Source organism: Maylandia zebra, linkage group LG20 (assembly GCF_041146795.1).
Source record: "Maylandia zebra isolate NMK-2024a linkage group LG20, Mzebra_GT3a, whole genome shotgun sequence".
NCBI lineage: Eukaryota > Metazoa > Chordata > Actinopteri > Cichliformes > Cichlidae > Maylandia > Maylandia zebra.
The window spans coordinates 12745425-12769569 of record NC_135186.1 but is presented as its reverse complement, the minus strand read 5'-3'; the positions used below and the strand labels follow the sequence as shown (position 1 = coordinate 12769569).

Genomic DNA, 24145 nt, shown 5'->3' with positions numbered 1-24145 from the left:
TTGTAAGACACTAATCATATTCTATAAAATGCTCAATAGCATGTTTAAATTAATTTAATTTAATTAACGTCACCTCAATTTAATTTAATTTTTCTTTATATAACGCCAAATCACAACTCATCTCACGGCTCGTCTCAAGGCTCTTAATATTATAAATATTAAAGTAAAAATAATAAGAAAAATCCCAACAATCAGACGACCCCCTAGCAGCAAGCACTTGGTGACAGTGGCAAGGAAAAACTCCCTTTTAACAGGAAGAAACCTCCAGCAGAACCAGAGAGAGGAGGGGCAATTGGTTTGGGGTGAGAGACAGCATGTCTACACACAGGCTTGTGAAATTAGGTATATTAATTGCTGCTCAGTTAGACGTCAGAAGTCATTTGTTAAATTACCATTTATTATCTGACATGCAACAATTTTGTGAGTTCAGTGGTTGCAACCTCGTCTCACGTTTTCTGTAGAGTCTGAGATGTGAACATAAACCATCTTGGACTCCACCTGGCAAAGGTTGTCCTACTGCTCAGGAGATCCACTCTACTGTAACATAAACCTGCAGGCATGTGAGGAACTGGTTTACCTGCTGCTAGTCCAAGCCTCCACAAGTTGCAAAGCAGAACAAGTACAACTGTTGCATGTTTCTTGGCAGTATTAGACACAGAGAAGTAGATGATTTTTTTCCAGCTATTCATTTGTTAATAATTAATTAATTAATTTTCCATATTATTCAACAATTATGGTTCCACAGTGGCAGCATGCTGGCAGTCTGCTGTGACTGTGTGGACAGCCCATCTACCTGCAGAGAGAATCTGTTGTTGAAGGAGGCAGTGGACAAAGTATGTGGTACAACTCGTGTGTGGGATACTTTTACTGCTTTTGCCCACTGCCAAGAACGGCAGTCATAGCATACTTTCTTTCTTGCTTCTTCCATTCCTGGTGAACACCGCTACCCCTCGCTTTCCTGTTCTGGCCCACTTGTCAACCAATCAATATTCAACTGATGCACAGCATGACCTACACAGGATTTCAGAGTACTGCAAGGAAGCATGTTTGCAGTGGTTGAAACCCTCTTTCTTTACGCCATCTAAAGGGAAATACATATGCAAATGGACACAACTGCAAGTGAGCACGTGCCTCTCGCCCACCACGAATAGAATCTAAATCTGTGCGAATCACTGAATTTAGAACGTAGATTAGAATTTCAAGCAAATAATCAAATAACTGGGCATTAAAAAACTGTCCAGACTGCAGATAACACTATGACTATAAAGAAATCCTCATCCTAATCGTAGCAGCACATGGCCTTTACACAGTCTCACAAATGTAGTTCAAGCTCCCCTGCCACAAATTAGATTTCTCACCACAATCTGAAGTTGTTGTTGTCTTAACCCAAAGCCTTCGCGCCATGCTCTGACTGCATGTTTATCTAGAGGACCTGGAGGCCGTCCAGCAGCTTGTTGCACTTCTGTAACTCAGCTATAGATATTCATGACTTGCTCCTGTTAACCTTTAAGCCATATTTTAGATTGGTGCAGCAGTGCGGCGTAGATTCTGGCAGACACAAGCCCAAAGGGGTTCATAAATAATCAACCACATATGTTAGCTGTCCTCGTTGAAAGCAGCGATGTACTGGAACTCACCTTCGATTTGCTTTTTCTTTAAGTGCGGAAAACATCATTCTAGCACGCGCAACTCCCCCCCAAAAAACACTTTCAGTCAAATTATAAGGTACAGACTGTTGTCACTGTTGCTTGCCCTTCTTTAAGCAATTGTAATAATAACAAGCTTTCTTCTTTAAGCAGTGATAAGTGCACATGAGACAACATAATAAAGACAGAAAGCAGAAAGGAGAGTCAAGGCAAACTTTCTAAAAGGCTTTTTCCAAAGTAATTCTAGCTTTTTGAAAGTACCGATAAAGAGGGTCAGTGTGGAAAAAACACACACACCCTAGGCACTGTTAATGTTGACCAGTTGGTACGGCTCCTGCCAGGAGCACATTGGGAAAATGAAAATAGTGTTCAGCAGCAAAATGACAGGGTTGCTCTTATCATCCATCCACAGAAAGCGACCTGCTGCTGCTGTATAAATATTCAGTCAGGCTATGTTACAGCTAGCGTCCTCGCAATACTGCTGTTAAACTGTTTTTCCTTCAGGCATGCGGAGAGGACTCCCCTGGGCCTTAGGGTCAGAGAGGGCGTGAGATCATGAAAAAGGCCTTGATGGGAGAGAGACAGGGAAGAAGGAGGAGGGTGGGGGACAGAGACTGAAGGGATTGTGTCTCGGTGGACCTCCTCCAAGGGAGCAATCCAATACTGTAAACATGCCACCTACTCTTAACCTGGAAAGGACGACTCCCTGAGGCACTGAGAGACGGTTTTAACAGAGGAGTTCATGAGGTTAGAGTCCACTAAAACAAGTTGTTCTTGGAACTCTTAAAGAGATACCTAATTCTCTATAATTAGATATCTTCTTATGAATATGCAAAACCTGTAGTTAAGGGACGTTTTTGGGATCTGCGCTACCTGAAGTTTTCTTGGTTTATCAACCAATGTTGTCTGGATGTCACCATGTGGTGAAAAAGCGGGGATGGCATTTGGTGATATTTGGTCATTTGGTACATTTGGTATCTTCTGATGAGTCTCGCAGGTGTTGAAAAACGACAACACAGACAACATCCCGACCTGAGTCTTCCACCACTCAGGGTCAAGCTTATTTTAGCACATACAGCCATTCACACTAAAGACGAGCTAAAACTGAGGTAGGCCAACTTTAAAAAGTACAAGGAGCAGTTACTGTAGACCTTCCAAGTTCAAATTACAGCCATAACTCCACAGAGTTGTTCACATCAGGTGAAACTCAGGGTTCCACATTTTGGCCAAAGATACTTTGACTATAATAACATTTTTAAACTAGATGTCTGCCTGTAACACTTTAGCTTCCAAATTAGGTATAACTTACAGTCAGCTGAATGATTCAGTTGGACCGTTTCTTCTTTAGGACAACTTTGCCTTTGCCATATGTTTGTGCTACTGAAACCACCAATCTGGAAACAAGCATTGGTTTTATTTGCCAGGATTTCTTGGCACAGAGTGAGAGGCCATATTCCAGTTTTGAGAACATATATCCGTTACCGGTGCCAGTGTTAGAGAAGTGATAACTTCCGTCAAAAAGCCTCACATCCCAAATTTCAAGGGCTTTGGAACATTTTCAGTCAATTCATGAAACATTTTTTTTTCAGTTGCTGTAATTTGGCAATGACCAGCTATCGTCTCACAGGCTCAATTTGTTTATTTGTTTTTGCCTGGCCCCATACGCTTTTTTGAACATTTCCATCACAAAGCAGTAAGACGTTTTTAACACATTCACTTGCACATTTTTTTAATGCTAGATGAATGGCTCAGCTTCAACCCAAAAACAGTCCTGTCATAAAAATGCATGAAAATAAAAGAAAGAAGAGAAGGAAATGTAGATGTAACAGGAAGCAGAAATATGCCTATGCAAAATGTGAGCACATAAATAAGTAAAACATTGTGCAGCATTAGTTCAGAACTCATTCATTAAAAAATGCAATCCTGATTATTATTAAAATTACTATTAGTTTGTATAGACAGTCCAAAACATGGCATGCTGAGGGGCCAGATTGTGGCTTACTGCTTTCTGAAGAACTGCTCATGCAAACATTTTTAATGGGAAAGCGAAGACAAAAAGGTAAATTAAATGAGATAAAATCATAAAAACGATTCTGTACACTTATCCGACAATCTTTGCAAGCATTTTAGAGCAAATGTGCACGTTGCACTGAGGGTTTAAGAGACACACTGATGTCAATCAATGTGGTTGCAGAGACAGCCAAACAAGCATACCTTTGTGTGTATATGCATGCCCCTGCACTACACACAGAGTGGAGCAGGCAGCAGTCAATCTACAGGGAAACACATATACAATATAAAGCAATTTGGGGCTACACAAATAAAATGTAATTGAATAATATGTGAGCTGCTTTTCCAAACTGCATCAAACTGGGCATTGTATCCACTTACTCATGTCCCCCAAAATAAGCCCACCAAGTTTGAACAGTTCTCAAGATAGGCAAAGAACAGATGGATGGACATACAGAGATTTCTGGAATAATCAGTATTATGAAATGTTTGGATAGGAATCTCATTTTAAAGAATGACTAAAACATTTTCAGAAAAGTTAACAAACTTTTTTTTACATAATGAGTCTCCTGGTTGTGTTTCATTGGTTAATTTAGCCAGGTATCCGTGACTTTTGTTTTGCTGAAAAAGATGCACTACACTAAAACCAGAAGCATCTGCCCAAAAAGCTCTCTCCTTACACAGCAAGAGACTGTGAAAAGAGGGGGGAAAACAAGGGCCGTTCATGTGAAGCATACTAATTATGCCTGTGTGACTATGTGAAAAAGGAAGGCTCTAAAGATAGCGAAACAAGTTCCATTTGTGGTGATAAAAATCTGTTAATCTGGCTGTGTCAGCCCCTCTCTGTGCATTAGCCCCATTCATTTCCCTGAAGGACCTCTGGAGTGGGGTAACACTCAGGTCTACAGCTCACTCACACTCAGAGGGAACCAGATGTTTGAGTTGATATACTCGCTGCATTTGAGTAGTAATCCCCCTTCACCGTATCATTGTAGCTGACATCGTCTTTCGCCAGCAGGCACACATTTCGCACAAACAAAACATCAGCAACAATAAATGTAAAGCCCTAATCAACACACAAATGTCAACAATCAGGCTGCTCCAATGATTTTGTGCTGATTTTTGAATGAGATGTAACTGAAACTGTGTATTGAAAACTGACTGAAGCTGGCACATGTGCAGATGGGCAAGTGTCAACGAGAAGAGGTCAACCCAGGTCACAGGGCTTGAACAGAAATGTGTGTGTGCAGTAGTATAAAGCCCTTGCTCTGGCCCTGTAGCCTCTTTTTCCAGCCTACAAAATGTGGAAAAAATGTGCAGAGACTCCAAGCATGTAGTGCCAGAAACACTGAACCAGGACAAACACATAAAAATCCATGGCTCCATTAGCCATGTTCAAGCTTAGCCTGGCACAACTTGGTTTGGTTGACTTTGGCAATGGAAAATGGATTTCAGTACAACAGCTGCACATAAAACAAATTCCAATTCACAGCCCCTCTTGTCTCCCTGTGTGCAACAGTGACAATGCACATCATGCAAAAGTTGCCTGTGAAGTGAGTTGTCTGCAAGTATGACATCACCCAAGTATCCTCTTGAAACAATTACGATGTAGTAAGGCAAGGGCTTGATTTCGGTGCAAATGCAGTCCCGCAGCTGTGACAGTTTACAGTGTAACAGTGTGAAGAGTGGATCTAATCAGAGAGGGGAGGAATGTGACATCTCACCCTAAACCATGACCTTATGCAGTCACTGTAGGGGCCTTATCTGATTGGTCTGTCTGGTACGTAATCATTTCCAGAAGCCAAACAGGGGCCGCCAAACACAGGCAAGATGGGAAAGCAGAGCGAAAAGAAAGCAAGAATGAGATGTTTGAAAGTATGATTGCCGCACAGTTGTGCAAGCTGTTAGTGGTGAAATCCCCCTCGAATCAAGCCCCAAAAATATGTGAACAATATACAGAGAATAATGCTCAATGTCTTGCAATAGTGACAGAACAACCCATACAACTCCAAAGTGGTCAACTTTCCAATTAATTTTGAGCCTGTGAAAATAAAGGAAGTGTATAAAAAAGGAGAGAAAAAAAGACTTCAATTCCTACGCGCTTAATGGAATAGTAATCACTAATGATATTAATGTAAACAGTTTTTGTAAACCAACTTAATTAAAGCTGAAAGTTTGTGTAGAGGTGCAAAATTACACAAATTGTATTTAGTGGTGCAAATGGTCGGAGACCTCCCAGAACCCTGTAGCCACACAGGACTAGTATTGCCTGGGGACTGTTAGGAATTTGTAATAACTGCGGAGCTCGTCTGATCTTAAGCCAGCTCGAATATGTCATGTCTGCAGGAGCGTGTCGGCAATATGGGGGGAGGGGGGGGGGAGGGGGACCATGTAATACTCTATATTGTGTACTCCTTTTATTCCTAAGACCACTGCATTGGGATCTTTGTTACAAAGGTTGAGCATTTTACGTGCAAATCGAGCAGGGTTTTATTTGCTACATAATGTGGAGTCCAATACACAGACAGAAGAAAGTTGCACATAAGCAGTGCAATTTAGCGTTTGGAGGATTTGAAGGATTTTTCTGTATTTAAACAACTTACACAGTAGCTTATAATTGTATATTTAGGTCTGTTGCTTGTGTCCAAAGTTAATTCGAGTGAAAGACTTTGCTCATTCCAGGGGCATGCACAGTTTGAAACACAAGCAGCATCATGAATTTCAGATGACCCAAACTCCAAAGGCAGACTGAGCTAACAGAAAACAAACCTTTAATCAGGCTGATGCAGAAATCCAAGACACAAAACTCTACAACAGGAAATCAACTGACATGAAACACTTCAAGGGAAACCCGAAAACGCACAAGGAAACAGACACTCCAACACAAGACAACCTGAGTCACACACTGGGGTCAATCAGAGAGAATGGCCCAAGCTAACGCCATAGCAAGGAGGCAAGTCGACTCATGCGTGAAGGCTAATATTAGCCTAAAGTACGGTGGCCCACCTGCAGATTGCAGTGTTGCAGTGCGTTTGACCTCTCAGGGCCACCGTACTAAAGTCATCAATAATTTTAGATGAATTCTGGAGCCATGCTGCAGAATTCATAATGATCACCCCAAATCCTTTTCGACTGACTTCTTAAAAGTGATAAACAGTGAGGCTCATGGGTATTGTAGTATTTAGTAGCATCTGTGCCAACATAGCAAGAGCGAGAGAGGTCAGGGGGCATTACTTCTCAGAGTTAAAATAATCAAATTTGTTGGACTTAGCGTGAACCTGTAATATAAAGAAAGCATTATTCAGAGGGCTCTGGTGGTTGTTAATGAGCACTGAGGAATGCCCTCAAAGGAAAAATATACCCTTTTCCATACAACAAAACAACAAGATGTGTGGGGAACGTGGTTTTAATTAAGGAACGCGTCAACAGCATGAGACTGAGGAAACCATCTGTTTCTGTTGTTTTTAGGAACAACGTAATAAGCCACCACAGCTAATTTGCCAGTGGTATAATGATGTTTAAAAAGGCAACCTATTTTAAGCTGATAAAAAAAATCCATCAATAGGACATGTACGAATCCAAGCCTGTAATTTACGATAAGAGGGTGTTTTATTTTTTCAGCTTTCCAAGGTAACAAACAAAACTTGACTGCCACGGTGCTAGTGTTTGCATTTGTCATGATGAACTGAGGCTTTGCACAGTCTTCCTGCTGCATGCTACACTCCTAACAGCCACTAAGTCACTCTTAAACGGCACACTTGCAACAATTCCTCACTCTCCCTGTCTCGCGAGCGCTCCCTCATGAACACAAACACATCTTGCTTCTTCTCTATATATTTTTTCGGTGTGGTAATTGGGGTGTCTCTGGGGTGTCACGCTTACATACACACACTCCTTGAAAAACACACACATATCCAGTAGCATAAACACACAAAAATCCACTTCTTCAAGAATGACAATGTGGTTCCAGTAGGTCATGGTATTTGTACATCTCTCTCACAAACACACGCACACGTGTGCACAGCAGCAGTTTGTCTGCTAGTCTTTATCACACCCTGCAATTTAACCCCTTCTAATCCCTTCAGAGCGGCAGCACTTTATGGTCAATTCACACTCTTTCATGCTTTTTTTTGTGTTGTATTTTCTCTCTGTGTAGCCTCAAGAGTAATCCTCTCACCTGCTGTGGCAAAACATGAGGCACGTGTGGAACACACTCATCACACACGGTGACAGTGACATGAAGAGCATGGTGATATACTGCAGTCATACAGCACTGGGTGCTGACATGCAGTGACGTGAACGGGTGTGATTGATTTCAGCTATACCTCACATAAAAGCTTCTTTTCTTTTTAGGTTTTCCAGATACTTTTGGTTCTACGTTTAAAGCTGTTCAACAAAAAACTGCAGTGACTTAAAATTATTTTTTAACCAGTTTAGTTCTTATGTGCTTCTGTTTTATTGTAATTAGTATTTCCAGCACATTTACTTAAGCCTCAAATTGCAGTTCACCTTTGTTTTCTCTTCGGTGTGTTGGGTTTCAAGAGCCCAAGCATCGTGTTGCCTCCTTCTTATTTGCATACAGTTTAAGTCTAGGCTTTCCCTATGTGAATCAGGGGCATCAGCCTTGACATGAGGCAACTGGAAACTTCTAAAAAAAATTATAAGAACACTGATCCAAAATAAAAACCAATTTAAAGGTTCTTGACTTATTTCTCACTTCAAATGTTTTCAGGAATACGTTTTGAAAGTCTTCAGATAAGCTGCAAATATGCTGGTTTCACTTTAACATCCCAGAGCAGACCGGCAACAAGAGGGGGTTCTTCCAGTCAGGGGCAGCTAAGTGTTTGCACTGTTGCAGGAGATTGTAAAAGTCCGGAATTTCAATCAAAAACAAATATTTTCTCAGCAGCATGCAATTGGCGACTGTAGGAAGGAAAAACCATTTAAACAGGACAAAGAAACCTCTGGCAGAAACAGGCTCAGGGAGGGGCAGCCATTTGTCATGACCAGCTGGGATTCGGGGGGTTGAAGACGAAAGGATCGAATGGTAGAAAAAAACAGTTGTATCTTCAGCCCGGCCACAACAACAATTTTGGAGTGTGCTACTGTTCTCAAAGGCAACAAATGCAGATGTAACGAGCCCTTAAGTGTCTTAATAAGGTGAGGAGTCAGTATGATGTCCCACCAGAACAGCTCCAGTGTTCAGTGGAATTGATTTTCCAAGACGCTGGAGCTCTACTGGATTAACGGAACACCATTCCTCAAACCCAAGGCACCGCTCCCATCATGACAGAAATATTTTATCATAGGATAAAGGTGATCACAGAAATCAACTTGGTAAATACCAATACAAGTGGACCACTCCAGCAGAATTCCTCTCTAGAGGACAATGACCGGATCGTCTCATTATAGCAGTCTTGATGCATGCTCAATCGATTTGTATGTTAATGATCAAGGAAATGACCTCACAGTCGATTGTTTATTCAGTGGGCTGGTTTCAGTCACAGTGCAAATGTACTGTTTATAAGGTTGGGGAAACCTGCAGTCAGCTGAGACTGAAGAAGTCACTTGGATGAGTGACGAAACGTTTCTCCCACAAAACGCTACGTCCAGATGAACAGAATCAACCTTTTGGGAGTCTCATTGTAGCAGTTGAGGATTCAGAGTTTTCCTTGATTTGCCTTCTCATTGTTAGCTTGGTAGCTATCTCCAATAACATAATGTGAAGGTAAATTTTAAGGATTTTCTTTTATGGGAATGCATCAGATAAAAACAGACTACTTGGCATCAGTGAATCAAAAAGCAAAGACTCACCTAAGGCAGTAAAGGGCATTTTTCATAGTTTTTAACAATTAGTATAAATGATTCTTGAGTTAATTACAACAATCACTGAATGACATTTTGAGGCTCATTACCTAAATATTTATGATTGGTTTAAAAGAAAAAGACAGAAATCCAAGAACTCTGCTAATCATAAACTGTACACACAAGACACACATAGTTGCCGTTATACACAAAGTGAGAGGAAGAAACATGGAGCTGAATTCCTCCAGGAGCACACAGGGAAGCCAGTCAACTACATCAGCACACAGTGGGAAAATGAAATGTTGTGTTCAACAGCCACATAAACTGTTCAGTTTCCTCAGTTTCACAAGAGGAAAGAATTTGAAACAGTGTGTGGAGACGTGAGGCATGAAACACACACGCACACAAAACACTCAAAAACAAACCCCACAGCTACACACAGAAACACGCTGACTCAAACACACACATAATATTTCACACGAGCAATTTCACAAAACCACATACATAAACACTCAGCTGCTCCGACTGCCTACACACAGGCAGGCGCTGGTACGAACACACACGTGCGCGCCGAACACAGATGTGCACGTTTGCAGCGAACGGCTCCATTTCTCTCATTAGGGAGAAGGAGCCGCCTGCAGCAAAGCCTCCTCTATTCAGTCTGCTGAGATCTCTAAAACCAACAGTACTAGTCAGAGAGAGGAGGGAGGAATAAAACATCTTACACGGCATCTATATTAAAAAAACAGATGAGGAGGCTGAAGGGAAGAAGAACTGCCGTCATAAGAAGGGTGGCACAAACACGCTTTGAGCAGTGTCTTCGGGGTATCTCAAATTTAACGAATTCAATTTAAAAAGTGTGACAGTTCATCTGGAATGTAATGGGCGGCCAAAGCAAAGAACAAAAAAGGAGGTTAAGATTACAAATCACTAAACCCCACCCCAAGTGCTTGCTCAAAGGAAACTGGTGGGTTTCTCTCTCTATAACACTCTGTGGTCTCAGCCGTACCATATGAAGTGCCCTGAGATGACTTATGCTGGCAGTATTTAATTCAAGACCACTATATTAAAAAAGACTGCTATTTCCATTAGCAGTAATATATATTTGGCAGAATGGCTCTCTTTGGGGACCTACCTGCCTCTCCGTATGCATATGTGGGAAGCATAAGTCAGGAAGATGAGGACACCTTCTTGCAGTATTATGAGCATAAATGGAAAGTTTGAGGCAGAAAGAAGAGCAGTGAGACCCCAAGAATCCCAGAACAAAACAGGCTGAACAGCACATCCCAGATTTGCCAGTAGGATGTGTGATATATTTAAGTGAACAATGCTGCATTAAAGTTAGCTACATGATGTCTTTTATGCTTTTTGAGCAACAGCAACCAAGATCAGGATGGGTTCATTTGCCAATTTCTGTACCTTTTGTTTTACCTTTTAAGCAATCCAACCATTAAATTTGGTGGAACAGCTGATAACAACATATCACTGTCCACTGCTTTTAGTTATATGGAAGTGAAAAAGACATTTAGAGGTCTATTAAAACTGTTTATTTGTTAAGATTTAGGATTTTTGAGATCCATGTTTTATGCTACACATCCTATAGGATTAGGGCACAAAGATCATCAAGAGATTTTGTCAGAAAATAGACTGGGTGTCCAAAGTCCAAATGGGCGATACACCAAGTCACGAAGCCATGAGTCAGAACTCACTCAACATTGCATAAATAACCAGAGGTATGAAATCTTGCCATGTGTTTGCACATGAATCCAACTGCCTAAAACGAGGACGCTTTCTTGTGAAACAATAAAAAAGTACAATGAAAAAATGAGACATTACCTGCACTTGTACATAACACTGCAGAAGTCTTTTCACTCTCTATGTGTTTAACACCACTCGGCATTTAATCATTAATCAACCATTCGCAGCCAATGGCTGTCCTTCCCTGAGCCTGACTCTGCTGGAGGTTTCTTCCTATTAAAAGGGAGTTTTTCCTCCCCACTGTTGCCAATTGCTTGCCCATAGAGTGTCATCTCAGTATTATTGTAGAGTCTTTACCTCACAATATAAAGTGCCTCAAGGCAACTATTGTTGTGATTTGTTAGTATGTCTTAATTGCAGAACATCTGCACTGTTCTGCAAATAACACTGCAGAACAGTGCAGATGTTACTCGAGAACTTAAAGAATAGCGAGACTGCATACATGTTAATGTTTAGAAGGCATCAAATCAATGTCAACTGCTTTAGAGTGTCAGACGCTTGTATGTAATCAGTTTTGGACCAACTAGTCATCTTTAAGGGGAATCTGAATGTCTGCTCCAAATTTTATAGCAAAACCGCAAGTGACAACCTCACAGTGTTGCTAGAGGAAAACTTAGAGATCACTCAAGTTTTTATGAAAATTTATGCAGCAAGAATGAATGCCATTTGGTCCATTCATTTCTGTTTTTTTGCCCAGTGTGGATAAGTAATAGACAGGCAGGCTGACATAACCATCTCCAGAGCTGTGATGCTGGTGTGGCTACAAAAGTCAAGGCTACTCAGAAAGTTTGACAAGCATGTAGAGACAAGGCTGTAGGATTTGCAAAAAAAAAATTTTTTAAAGTGAAATCCAAACAAGACGTGTACGAGTCTGATGTGACTTTAGATTCCTATCTACCAGCAACCCCAAAATGAGCCTATAACACAATATAGCGCCTTGATTTCAAAACACTTGGCTCTCTGATGTGATGAACAATGAGTTTGGGCTTTTTGATACCAATATACCTTCACACAGTAAAATTCGATTGTAGCTGGCGGTAAGAGCAACTCTGATCTGCATAAACGGAAAAGTGGACAAAAGCACCTGCGGCTGTGTGATGAGAAACATGAAAAGGCTTGAAATAATAGCTAATACTTAAGAATTCTCTGGGCTTTTAGAAGGCAATGTGAGCCTCCTGAATGAAAAGAAAGACAGCGCCACGCAGACAGAGGATAAAGAGACAGAGGGGGTGAGAATAACACACGAAATAAGAGCGCACAATACTTCAGCTGTGGAGAAAGGAGAGAGGAATAGAGATAGGCACAAAAACAGAAAATAACAGACAACCCCATTAGGCAGAGGTTATTGAGTAAATTCATCTCGCTAGACAAAAGCTTCTCCTGTGGTTGTGTCACTGCTGCTTCCACCGAACTCAACACTTTCTCTCCAATTTCCGTCCATTTGCACCCCCCTGCATCTGTTAAAAGCTAAATTGCCCGTCTGCACCACCTTAAAATGGTTTCCCATGCATCACCACCCTATAAAAGCAGCATACTCAATGGCCGCGGAGACGCCAGTTTCAAACAGGAAAATTCAAGGTGCCTTAAATGGATTTCAAGATGTTTTTTGACCCACGCAGTATCACCTCCTATTTTTTTGTTTGTGGTTGAGAGGAGGCATTTACTATCAATACTGCACTGTTTCTGTGTCTTATAAACCATATCCGTCTTTGCGACAGAATTCCGGGTGATTTCTAGCTGCCAGGATTGCTTTTAAGGCAAATGGAAGAAAGAAAGCCGAGTTGGATTGGCAGAACCCAAAGAGGCTTAAACCGAGAGGGGAAAGTTCACTTCTCAAACCAAGGAAGAAGTTAATCTATCACAACAAAAGCCAAGGTGGTTACATTTTGGCGTGTTTAATGTACTTCTCCTTCCTCTCTGAGTTCAGCCCAGATAAATGCCCACTCGAGTTGACGGGCCCAGTAGTAAACCTGAGATCAATTGAATTTCATTGCACCACTTGGGCTCAGAGTCAATTAAACATTTCAAATTCAAAAGCAGTCGAACAACAAGATATATATGAGCCTATAGATGATACATAAAAGAAACAAGGACGTTTGCTGGGATGGCCTTGAGGAAAAATGCTGAACCTGGAAGTTACACTTTTCTCAAGATGAGAGACAGATGACGGCGCGCATTGCAAATGGTTCTCTGATCCTGTTTCTCATCACACACACACTCACACGACATTACAGCCACCCCTCCCTCACGCATTCAGGTTTCTGTTTGACCGAGCACTCAACAAAATGAGATGTGTGTGTCTGAGCGTGCACAAACAGCCATGTGTGTGATGATTCGGGGAGTGTCATTGCACTCGCTGACTCAGCATTTCTGCTGTCATTCCTGTCATTTCCTCACAGCAAAGCCAAGGGGGAGCTGCCAGGATCCCTCTCGATGACTATGTCTGTTTACCTTATGTTCTCCTCCAGCTGCTAAATTGGTTTTGTTGGCTGCGTAATAAACACTCAAACACTCTTTTTCAGTCTTTATTTATTCTTTTCTTTCTTCGTGACTTGTGATAAAAATGATGTTACCGTACACTGTTTTTGGAACCGTTTAGGATACAAATACAACTTAACACTTCAAATCATCTGGCAAAATCAATGCCATAAATTGCCAGGAAAAAGTGGCTGTCTGAAAATATTCCTCAAACTGTAGCTGCATCAGCGAGTAGTCACAATAACCGTGTTTTTCACACATAGACTATACTTGGACAGGCTGCCCAGGTATGTTGACAGTCTTCCAAGCGTATTTTGTTGTATTTTTTCAACTGTCTGACACAGCAACACAAATGAGTTACCGCTGGGCAATATCCTCCCTCTTATTTTGAAAGCTCGCTACATCCAATCCTTACCGTCAAGTGTTTCCCTATAGGAGTTCCTCGATCTACAATCTGACAGACCCCAATCCCTCCATCTTAAACAGCAGCTGGCGATGTTTGTCCCTCTTCTGCTTGGTTATTCACTGAGAGCTGTAAAGGCACTCCAGCTACAACCTGCAGCAGGTAGAGTGCCTGCTGCCAGTAGAGTGAGCTCACAAAGACAGGCTACAGAGCAGAAAAGGGACAACTGATGCAACCAAATCCAACTCCAATATGGTGGAGTTGAAGTCTGCTCATGGAATGAGGAAGTTACTGGAGAGGCCGGGCGATTATCCCTCCATCAGATTTAGTGACAAATTAGGTCTATATATGGAATTATTTTTGTTTGCTCTTCCATCTTCAAATACAGTGTAGTTGTGTGGGAAAAACTAATTAAGACTCATGCCACTACCCCACTTTTTTATGTGAACGTCATTATTTCTTCATGCTTGACAGGTTGTTTGAGGCTCGTCCAAATCAAATGCCACAAAAAGACCAACTCAGATGAAATATTACTGACTTCTAAACACCTCTGTACATTCACAGCTTCACCTCCTCATCAAATCCCATGTAGCACTACATCCAGCTGTAGGCTCGGACAAACGTACCATCACTCCCTGATTAGCTCGCATTCTTGTAGGAAGCGATCTTGTCCGAACGAGGCTTTTGAGAGTTGCTGCTGAACATATTCCGCACCCATTATACAGGGAGTGCAGAATTATTAGGCAAGTTGTATTTTTGAGGAATAATTTTATTATTGAACAACAACCATGTTCTCAATGAACCCAAAAAACTCATTAATATCAAAGCTGAATGTTTTTGGAAGTAGTTTGTAGTTTGTTTTTAGTTTTAGCTATTTTAGGGGGATATCTGTGTGTGCAGGTGACTATTACTGTGCATAATTATTAGGCAACTTAACAAAAAACAAATATATACCCATTTCAATTATTTATTTTTACCAGTGAAACCAATATAACATCTCCACATTCACAAATATACATTTCTGACATTCAAAAACAAAACAAAAACAAATCAGCAACCAATATAGCCACCTTTCTTTGCAAGGACACTCAAAAGCCTGCCATCCATGGATTCTGTCAGTGTTTTGATCTGTTCACCATCAACGTTGCGTGCAGCAGCAACCACAGCCTCCCAGACACTGTTCAGAGAGGTGTACTGTTTTCCCTCCTTGTAAATCTCACATTTGATGATGGACCACAGGTTCTCAATGGGGTTCAGATCAGGTGAACAAGGAGGCCATGTCATTAGTTTTTCTTCTTTTATACCCTTTCTTGCCAGCCACGCTGTGGAGTACTTGGACGCGTGTGATGGAGCATTGTCCTGCATGAAAATCATGTTTTTCTTGAAGGATGCAGACTTCTTCCTGTACCACTGCTTGAAGAAGGGGTCTTCCAGAAACTGGCAGTAGGACTGGGAGTTGAGCTTGACTCCATCCTCAACCCGAAAAGGCCCCACAAGCTCATCTTTGATGATACCAGCCCAAACCAGTACTCCACCTCCACATTGCTGGCGTCTGAGTCGGACTGGAGCTCTCTGCCCTTTACCAATCCAGCCACGGGCCCATCCATCTGGCCCATCAAGACTCACTCTCATTTCATCAGTCCATAAAACCTTAGAAAAACCAGTCTTGAGATATTTCTTGGCCCAGTCTTGACGTTTCAGCTTGTGTGTCTTGTTCAGTGGTGGTCGTCTTTCAGCCTTTCTTACCTTGGCCATGTCTCTGAGTATTGCACACCTTGTGCTTTTGGGCACTCCAGTGATGTTGCAGCTCTGAAATATGGCCAAACTGGTGGCAAGTGGCATCTTGGCAGCTGCACGCTTGACTTTTCTCAGTTCATGGGCAGTTATTTTGCGCCTTGGTTTTTCCACACGCTCCTTGCGACCCTGTTGACTATTTTGAATGAAACGCTTGATTGTTCGACGATCACGCGTCAGAAGCTTTGCAATCTTGAGACTGCTGCATCCCTCTGCAAGATATCTCACTATTTTTGACTTTTCTGAGCCTGTCAAGTCCTTCTTTTGACCCATTTTGCCAAAGGAAAGGAAGTTGCCTAATAATTATGCACACCTGATATGGGGTGTTGATGTCATTAGACCACACCCCTTCTCATTACAGAGATGCACATCACCTAATATGCTTAATTGGTAGTAGGCTTTCGAGCCTATACAGCTTGGAGTAAGACAACATGCATGAAGAGGATGATGTGGACAAAATACTCATTTGCCTAATAATTCTGCACTCCCTGTAGTCTGTTTGTTGGTTAAGTAGAGAAATTTCTAAATGTTGTGTTCTAACTTAAAATCTTCTGAAGCTGCACTCGAGTAAAGAAGCATGAGGCCATCACAAGAAAGTGATCAGCAGACGGATACTGACTTACGACAATAAGTCTTGTGATCCAAATCGCCAGAGACGGAAAAACGTGATTTCTCAAATGAGTCACCCATGTCACTCTGGACCTGTTCCAACCTTTGGGCTGCATGCTCCCAATCCTGGAAGAGTGTAACTCTGTATGATGTCACACTTGAATCTTAAAAGCTTAGATACAGATGGAAGCCTAATATCATTTCCATGTACATGTTTATTTACTCTGGAAGAAGCCGTAAAACTTTGTGAAAGGAGTCCAATATGAGTTGATCAGTCAGTGAAACTCACTTCTGTCCAGTAACAGTGATACTTGAGTGAGTTATTGTATCCTGAACTGTTCTGTTGGTAAGCGCTGCTGTTAGCCTCTGTTAGCTAGCGTTAATGAAACTTTCTTTGAAATGTGGAGTGGCTCTAACGTCGTTGAACTCAGACAATTAGCGAATAAACTCTCACAAAATGTGAGAATTTTATCAAACTGTTCGTCACAGGGAAAGTATTACTTTTTAACTCAAAGCTAACATTAGCTAGCATAATGTTAGCTTCTAACCAGCTTCGTTGCTTAGAGGGCTTCATGTCTAATCTGCTGACATTAAGTAATTGCAACAATATGGATAATAAATAACATGCTTGGGGAAATGTTTGTGTGTTAAAGCCTTGAGTGGATGTATTCATTTGTTTTGGAGGTGAAATTACACACTAGCCTGTGTATATTTATGAGTTCAATATACTTTTTTACTTCAATTCAATTTAGTTGACGTTATATAACGCCAACTGACAACATATATGATATTTGAAGACCCTACAATATTACAGAAAAACCCTCAACAACTTTCTTCTAATATATAAACTCAAAAAAAGACGGACTGTACCATTCAGTTTTATTTGGGCAATAAAATTCCTGATCATGAACAAAAATTGATTAAACCTTGAATCTTGAAATCAAATGAAATTTCATATCAGACACAAAATAAGGTGTTGCACTTGATAGATTGCGGTCCATAAGCCTGAAGGCCTTCTAACCCACTGCCACTAGAGGCTGTTTAGCTTGGAACAGCACTTAAATGTGGCAGACCCTTCACAGTTAAAGTGCAAAGGGGCCACACTGGAATTGGCCCCTCGTTGCTGTGTCTTCTCTCAGCTCTTTCTTTGTGACGTTTCCCTTCTCTCCTGATGCCTTTGAATTCCTAATCACTTCAAGGAAAACCTGAATTAGGGCTGCATGATTTCAACCTCAGTGACTTTCTATCCATCCCCTCCTCCTCCTTCTTCTTAGAGTCTCAGAATTTGAGACACGCTGTCAGGAATGCAGTCACTCTGTCTTTGCCTCACTGCCCTCCGGTTTCTTATTCAATTTTTTTCTCACTTTCTTTAAAACTCATCTGCGTTTTTTTTTCTCCAAGACTCTACTCTGCTGATGCTCTGTTGTTCCCCCCTCTGCAATTACTCTTCTTCTTTCCCTGATATATATATATATACACACACACACACACACACAATATATATCTCTTTAGTGTGTGTGTGTGTGTGTGTGTGTGTGTGTGTGTGTGTATATATATATTTTTTTTTTTTAAGGGGGGCAGAAGAGAGTGTGCCACCAGCTATGATTCAGTGTGTTTTGAGAGTTCGCTCCATTAGATTACATACCGAGTTGAAAAGCTGCCAGACATACTTGTTCATCTTCAGACAGCATGATATATGAAGGAACAAAAACAACTTGCCTAATTTGAAAGATTCTTCGGGGCCTTGTGGCTACTTCCTCATTTCCCGGTGCTCTGCTTGAAACCCACTTTATTGTTTTCAATTTCCTCTCTGCAACTGTGAAGTGCTTTACCTGAAAATTGTCTGAAAGCAAGACAGAGAGAAGTGTAACACCCGCCGTTACCTTTGCATCCGACCTCCTCACCTCAACAACATTCTAATTTCTCCGGCCTCTTATACCCGCTTACTCCCCCCTCCCCACACCCCTTCACCGAGCACTAGCCGAGCACACTGTAAATTACCGTTTTCACCTATCCGCTCACCTCTGCACACATCAGCGAGCCCCCCTAAAGCCCATCCTTGTGAGCTTTTTTTTCTCTCCTTTTTCAACAAACACTTTCATGGTGCCACTATAGCAACTTAAAAAACGAAATCGGTCCCTGCCCGCTGTTACTGATTCTCTCTGATGTCACCTACGTTCTCTTCTCTCTCCAAAGGACGCGATAAAGCTCAAGAGCAAAATTTTAACTGCTTCATAAACACCGAGCAAGAGCTCCATGTAGAGAAAGGTGTTGTATCTGTTTTTTGGATATTTATTTTATGTCACGCTGTGTGGATTGTGAGTTTCGACTTTCATATAGTACAGTTTCCTCCCACTCTGGCAAAGAAAAGGAGTACTTTATCACTAAAGCTCACCTATTGCTGGCGGGGGGGAGGGGGGGGTTGATTTCAGATGAATAAGACAAACCTATCACTCGGAAACCCCTTCCATCTAGTCTCTCTCTTCTTTTTTTAATCACAGTGGAACCTTTTATAGCGCATCAAGTCCTCATACTGATGTCTGTTAAAATTAAATATTCAAGGTGCAATGCCCAAAAAGTCACAGATTTGTAACCGCCTTATCCTTCCTTCTGTCATCCTTTTTTTCCTCTGCTCCTTTTTATCATTTCCCTGCTGTACCTTCCTCCCACACGTCCCCACAGCCCAGGGAAAGTCTAACCAGGATTACAGATAACAGAAGACAGATCTGCATCTGAAAGCCATGTACGGAAAAAGCAAGAATGAAGCACTCCAACTTTGACCTTGGCCCAGCACTAAATATATACAAGGAGAGAAAGGAGGGTTAAGGGAGGATATTCAAGTGTGCGTGTGTGTGTATTTCCCAGACACACTTTTCCGAGTATGGGAAACATGGGGATATGCTGATTGGATTGATGCTGCATAAGAACAGGAAGTTCAGGGATTTTGTTTGGCTGCACATGGAGATAGGGGTCGTGCACACGCTCACAAAGACACACACACACACACACACAGAGAGAGAGAGAGATTATTTTGCTGCCTCAACTGTTCAGACAGCACGGAACATAAGGCAGAAATTGGCCATTTGGGACAACAAATACAAGCTGCGTGGTCTGGAGCAGCAGCAGCACAAGAAATTGGGATGCTGAAATTCTTTTAATTGCTGACAAAACAGCGGCAGAATTATCCTCCCGCTCACCCGGATAGGAAATACCCCCCCCCCCCGTCCACCCGCCCACCCACTTGCCGCTCGTCTCGCGTGAAAATTCCAAACGCCGATGCTAACGATAATCAAAAAGCTCCTTTGCAAGTCTTATTTTCAACTGGGGAAGCGAGCGCTTCCAATTACGCAGCGTGCGAAAATGGCTCCCACCTCCGTCTCGCGGTTACCTGTCGCATCTGCACGGCGTCGGAGCGTCTCTTCCCCCTTACAAGAGGAACTACTTCAATCTGCCTGCCCCGTTTGATCTGCCATGGCCTTTCAGCGCAGAGGCTGCATCAAAAAGATGCGGGGAACTTAAAAGCCCCATCGCTTCTCTCCATCTCTCTCTCTTTTGCTCCAATCGTTTCTTCTTGCATCCTTCCCAGGTCTGATTTTTTTGTTGTTGTTGTTCAGCCTAAAATTGGGTGCTGTAAACACTTTGTCAGTGGCTGATCGTTAAAAAAAGGAAAAATACATTCTTAAATTCTTACTAAATGCTTCATATTAATGAGCACTAATCATAAAGCTGTGGCTAAACATAAACGATGAAAGCTCCTTTTTTTAATGTTCCTCTCATTCTTAGATCATTCAATCCTCTTTCTTTGAAACAGTGACTGACAGATGGGCAACCACGACCCGTTCTTCGCACAGCCACGCTGCTCTGATCTGATCGAGAGGTTTTCAGTGGAACCACTGAACTCCACCACTCTGAAGGTGTCCTACACTTGGTTATCTGGGCTCACATATAACAAAACAGTAAAGTTATTATTTTAAATCAAATCAAATCACTTTTGATTTGATTTGATTTTAAAAACAGATCTCCTTATTGGAACGACTGACAGCTAAGTATAGGCAGCAAGCGGAGGGAAAATCCCATCGTCGGCTGACTGCTTTTGGTTGTAATCAAGTATGTGACCTGGTGGGAATGTTGCTCTGATAAACCGTATTTGGCGCTCTAGTCTGTCACTGAGTTATCCGAGCCACATGCATAAGCTAAACTAGGGAGACAAACTGCCTTTCAAGCAGTGGAAGGAAAAAAATGTGTTGTTTGTTGCATTCAGACTGGTATTCTGACACACAATATCACTTTTCTTGGCAGTCTAGTCATCAGCAGCTCAACAGGAGAGAGCGCGCAGCTCTAACACCGCTGGGTCGGCAATTCGGCTCCCACCGGAGCTGCACATACAGTATTTAAATGGAGATCTCTAAAGGCGACAGGAATAAAATAAAAAACAAACCGTCGGCTAAATGTCATTTTCATTGCATCATACGGACACGTTACCATAGCCCACCCTTCCTGTGAGTGTTTCTCACACCGACTGAGTTCAGACTGCTTTATCAGTCTGCTTTATTGCAGTTCTGCTCGCCCCCCTCTCCTCCTGGCCTTATTTGTTAAAAGCACTCGAGGTACGGACCGCAGGGTGCACTGTCGATTGTCTGCGGCTCTCATCTCAGCCGGGATCTGAGGGTTGAGAGTAAAGACAGGGCTCCAGCAGCCCTTCTGCCACACCACCACTACCTGACCCTCCTACACACACAGATTCCCTGCGGTGGCTGCTGCTTTCACCCAAACAAAACCATCTCCGAACTACAGGCAGGCGTCTAAGATGCTTATAGTGATTCAATGTCAAGGAAGCGCCAAAAAAAGCAGAGGCTTACATAATTAAGTCGCATCCACCAACCCAAAATGAGGCTGCTCATCGAAATACCCCTTATTAAAAAGTACTATGCGGTAATTACTTAATTACTTTGATTAATTTCAGTTAATTAACCTCAAAGGGATACTGCAATTTCAAAAATGAGTCCAAAGCTTTAGTATATTACAGTTTTAGGGTTAAATAAAAGAGGTTAAAATGCCAGAAAAGTACCTGCTTACAGGCACGTGTGACACAACACCCACAAAGAAAGTGTTAATTAAATGTCGCCCTAACTTTTGACAAGTTTTTTTTTAATCCAACAGAGTATGGAGTTGTTTTTAAAAAGCCACATGAGAAATCCTAGAAGTCCAATTCGATGCGACTACAACACTGCTTACCCACAGAACGTCTATTGTAGGTAGAACAGGATGCATAATGAGCAGGGGGAGAGAATATCATACCCTCTATGAACAATTTAATAATAAAAGACTCCAAGAATAAACTAGGTAATTAGGTTGCAAGCACCTCAAAGCACATCCAGCACCGCTGTCGCCGGAGTCTGATTGTGACTCATTTTGGCCTAAAAAACTTTGAAAAAAAAAAAAGCACAAGAACAACAAAAACCCCACTGCGTTTCTCTGGGTGCAACCAGGAACTAATATTTTCCCCAGTCACTTAGTCACATTGGATGTCACGCCTCGGCCCCGGAGTGGAAGTGATGCTCAGGGTTTCCTGCTTTATCGACGGGTCCCAGCACAGGCGCAACATGACACACAGACACACACTTAAGAAAGGGGGTCTCTCTCTCTTTCTATTTCCCTTCATCTCTTTGCATCTCTCCACATAGCACCCACATCATCACACACAAACACACACTCATGCTCACAAGTTTACCCTTGAGAGAGAAAAGTAGAGAGAGAGGGAGGGAGATGAGGATGGAATATGCAGAGAAGGCTCACATCTCTCTCTCTCTCTCACACACACACACACACACACACACACACACACACACACACACACACACACACACACACACACACACACACTAAAGAGATATATCCCCCCCCCTCCGTTTTCTGTGTGCTTGGCAGGCAAACTGGTGGCTTGATGCCCGTAAGTCTCTCAAAATCAGCCTGTCTGCCTCACCTACGCATTTCAAGTCAAAAATTCATAAGGTGACACAAAACTGTCAGAGCACGTTTGACGTGCCTCCAAAAATGATGACGCTATGGGCGTGCGTGTGTGCCCGCCTGGATATATATTTTTATATGTGGGAGGGTATGGGACAAACACACAGGAACACAAAATCTGCAAGTCCACTCATATCTCACAAACACACACAGCCGTGGAAGCAAACAACACCCACGAGCTCTCGGATTCATAGGTCAAACATTTACATTTTGCGTCTAGGCGCATACACAACAACCAAACATATGAGACCTTGCATGCATGCAAGCGTGCACGCGCACTCTCCGCGTGTTTCCAAGTTGATTTCGTGTCTTGAGCGACATCACAAGTTTTCAGCAAACAACCGTCATGATAAATCACAACAGGCCACAAAATAAAAAAAATATCTTTAAAAAGTCCGGTATAATTTTCTGGTGAGCCGGTTGTACTCAGCAGAGGTTTCGGTGACTGATCGCTCTTCTAAACGGCACCACTATTACATTGCGACAGCGTTCCTGTCAGACTCCTGCCGTCCTCACTACGCACCACAGCAACATTAAAAGCTGTGACATGCTGGACATAAAACACCGCCGCGCATCTTTGCACTATAACTGCCTCATTCATGCTGCCACTTTGCATCCAAGAAAGAAAGAAAAATCCGCAGCAGCTCCTCGCCAGTGAAGTAATGCAATCTTTCACCTTCAACAAATTGAGCAATTCCTCCAAAAGCAGGAAAAAGAAAAGACCTTCAGATAGTCCATGTGCAACCTCAGCGTGCGTTTGGCTGCTTCCCCTCCAAAGCGCAAAAATGACAGAAACACAAACCCCGATCACCCCCCGCAGCACTGAGTGGTCCATGTGTGCTCTGGTTAGAGTGTAAGTTGGGAGAGAGGCATCGGCAAGAGATGTACGAAGGGCGACAAGGAGAGGAAGGGTCGGAGAGGGAGAAGAAATGTCACCAACATTTCGGATGTAGGAGAAGACAAAAAAGAGAGAGAGAGGGAGAAAAGGTTCCGAGACGAGTTGAGAGATGACAATCAACCACGAAAAGTTTGGCTGTACTTACTGATCAAACCGTCCTCTGCATTCGTGCTGCATGGCATTTCTTTTTCTTTCTTTTTAAAAAAAAAATGTAAATATAGATTTAGGATGTTGCAGCAGAAGATGTTTCCATTCCCGCCGGGACTGGTCACACAGCAACAGCAGCAGCAGCTGCAGCAACGGTTCCAAAAGCTCAGCTCTGCAGTTCCGTGCGCACACGAGAGCAGCGCTCAACATGAATGAGAGGAGAGCTGCAGTCAGACTCCGGCATCCCAAAGAGGAGAGAGAGAGACCGAGAGAGGGAGAGGGAGGGAGAGAGTCAGTGACAGGAGTGCGTCACCTGGCGGCGCAAATGCGTTACAGCGGGTGTCCAGGCGCACTACTCCATGGTGTGTGTAGGTGGCAGCATTGGACCCTTGTGTTCTTAATCTCATTTTGCACTGGCTGAACAGCAGTAATCAAAGGATATACTTTTTTAAAAATATATTTTTTTTTTTGAGGGACCCTCACGCACACTTTGATTGATTGCTCTGCTCATCTTGGCCTCATGCAGAGCAGCACTGCTCTGTTTTTATATCTCACTGCCCCATGTGATGC

At 42.4% G+C, this 24145-nt stretch overlaps 1 protein-coding gene across 3 annotated transcripts in view; it reads right to left on the bottom strand.

Annotated features, from left to right (window-relative positions):
* The window catches only part of LOC101472406 (plexin-A1), a 314386-nt gene extending 290615 nt beyond the window's left edge, over positions 1-23771 (bottom strand). For 2 of the 3 annotated variants that reach the window (XM_004570017.4, XM_004570018.4), the window contains exon 1: positions 23574-23771. The gene's annotated coding sequence lies outside the window, so the exon portion shown is untranslated. Of the gene's footprint in view, positions 1-23206; positions 23274-23573 lie in introns of those variants that run through there. The other variant, XM_076877989.1, reaches the window with a different exon arrangement.
* Positions 23772-24145: the final 374 nt, after the last annotated feature.